General features: G+C 46.3%; 1 non-coding gene across 1 annotated transcript; it reads left to right on the top strand.

The window, feature by feature from the left end:
* Positions 1-1,505: 1,505 nt before the first annotated feature.
* LOC136876613 (5S ribosomal RNA) lies at positions 1,506-1,624 on the top strand. The gene has a single exon (XR_010860643.1). It is a non-coding gene; the product is annotated as a 5S ribosomal RNA (ribosomal RNA).
* The last annotated feature ends 942 nt before the right edge of the window (positions 1,625-2,566 follow it).

A 2,566-nucleotide genomic window follows, 5' to 3' on the forward strand; every position in this document is an offset into this window, starting at 1 on the left:
ATTTCGGATTACCTTAGCCCAATCAAGTGATGCGGGCATCGCCCTGCTAAAACGGGTCATCAGGACCAAGAAGCCTAATACACGTTACCGCATTCGTGGCCCTTGGCTCCTGTATAACAAATTATAAGTTTCGGCCTTTTTCCAAATTGACAACAATTTCAGGTATTCATTAATCAGGTACAAAATTCCGTCTTTACAAGTCTGACCCACTTACTAGTTGAGTATTTTTAGCCCAGCGATGAGGGGGTTTCAATTCTGCCCTACCAATCCCTGGTAGGAAAGAGTGATTTTTCCCCCGCCAGTGTAGGTAACACGCGACTTTTTCTGACTCATCAGGTAACCACGGAAACAGATGAGTAAGAGGGCATTTTTTAGCCCTGGGGCTCCCATGTACTCGATTACCTTGAAAAAAAAAAAAAAAAAAAAAAAAAAAGGTGCCCCCAGCCATTCGTTTGGATTCTCAGTAGCTACACGAGACAACCATGCCTCCTAAGACTAGCGGAAAGGCCGCCAAGAAAGCCGGCAAGGCCCAGAAGAACATCTCCAAGGGAGATAAGAAGAAGAAGCGCAAGAGGAAGGAGAGCTACGCCATCTACATCTACAAAGTACTTAAACAGGTACACCCTGATACTGGCATCTCCAGCAAGGCGATGAGCATCATGAACAGCTTCGTCAACGACATCTTCGAGCGTATCGCCGCGGAGGCTTCCCGTCTGGCCCACTACAACAAGCGCTCCACCATCACTAGTCGGGAGATCCAGACTGCCGTCCGTCTCTTGCTGCCCGGAGAGCTGGCCAAGCACGCCGTCAGCGAGGGCACCAAGGCAGTCACCAAATACACCAGCTCCAAGTAAGGAGCTACAGGGAATAACCACCCTTCTTAAGAAACGGCCCTTTTCAGGGCCACCACACCTTTAAAAAAAAGAGCAGTTGTGTTAGCCTCTTACCCTTAAGCAAACCAAAGGCAAGTGAAAAGGGGGACATCACATCAAAGTGGTTAGCATTGTTACTTTAAGGTCAAAAGAAATTGGAAAACCTCATAATAATAATAATAATAATAATAATAATAATAATAATAATAATAATAATAATAATAATAATAATCGTCGTCGTTAACACCATCATAGCCGGACGGATTATTCAGTCCTTTTGCCGCTTGAAACGACAATCGCACCGCCGTCAACAACAACAACAACAACTACTACTACTACTACTACTACCACGGGGCCCTGGGTCTTTCTTTCTTTCTTTTCTTTCTTGAGGAGATTGGTTGGGATTGAATGTAGGCCCTGGGTCGAGTTGGGGTTAGGTTACGACGAAGTGAGGTTAAAACTACTCGGGTTAGGTTCCGCCGCGCCCCGCCGCGCGCGCTCAGTACCGCCCTCGTACGCTCCTCCATCGCGATCTCCGAGCAAAGTCTCGTCTCGACAACGCGCCCGCCCACCTCCAAAGAATAAATAACCGTTGCCTTCTGTACACATGCATCAATGAAGACTTCCTTTCTCGCCAACGGCCATACCATGTTGAATACACCGGTTCTCGTCCGATCACCGCAGTTAAGCAACATTGGGCGTGGTCAGTACTTGGATGGGTGACCGCTTGGGAACACCACGTGCCGTTGGCTCAATTCCCTTTTTACCTACTATTCTGATCTCTAAATAACCCTTTATCATCAACTTTAGCCTTACGGCTGCACAAATGTCGAAATTGATCGATTTTTGTTACATGTGAAACTAACCAGATGTTCTTAACTTTCCAACATGATTCAAGTTTATTGTAGATACTTAACTTCCTCCGAGGTGCCCGCCTAACCTGACCTGATGATGATGATGATGATGATGATGATGATGATGATGATGATTATGCGAGAGAGAGAGAGAGAGAGAGAGAGAGAGAGAGAGAGTGTGTGTGTGTGTGTGTGTGTGTGTGTGTGTGTGTGTGTGTGTGTGTGTGTGTGTGTGCTGTTATTTTTCTTTTAGGTTAGTGCAGCATAGTGTGCCCTGTCTGTAGGCGGCCCCTCACGGATTCTTAACTCTTCATTCTACTACGTCCTATTTCGCGTAAGATTACAGGTAAGAAGGGTAATCAGTGCCAGGGCGGAACGTGGGTTCGAATCTCCCTGCCCGCCAAGAAAATCGCGAGGAAGATGGTTTCCAAACAACGTCATCGACACTGTCGTGATAACAATGAAAGCCGTGTCCTAGCAACCGCACGCCGCATGTAGCAGCCCTTCAAAGAGGCGAAAAATGATTTCATTTTATGTTCTTTCAGGTAAGATAAGATACTATCGCTGACCCGTTGATATAACGACGACGTTCGGTAATAAGTTGCAAGTCTGTTGTGCGCTATTCTCTGCAGGTAACTGGGCGTCTCTCATAAGCTTGCTTACGAACGATGATGTACTAGTGCAGGAGAGTGACCCTTGTGCGCGTGTTCCGACAAATCGTAGCATTGACTCCCAGGACTTTGCATTTCTACCTAAGATGAGACGGTTTCCTAATAAGACTGAGAAAGTAACGTTTTCGACGACAAGTGTTAGTTGAAAGTGTCGTGACGTTTTAGGTTA

This window comes from Anabrus simplex, chromosome 6 (assembly GCF_040414725.1).
Source record: "Anabrus simplex isolate iqAnaSimp1 chromosome 6, ASM4041472v1, whole genome shotgun sequence".
NCBI classification, from domain to species: Eukaryota; Metazoa; Arthropoda; class Insecta; order Orthoptera; family Tettigoniidae; genus Anabrus; species Anabrus simplex.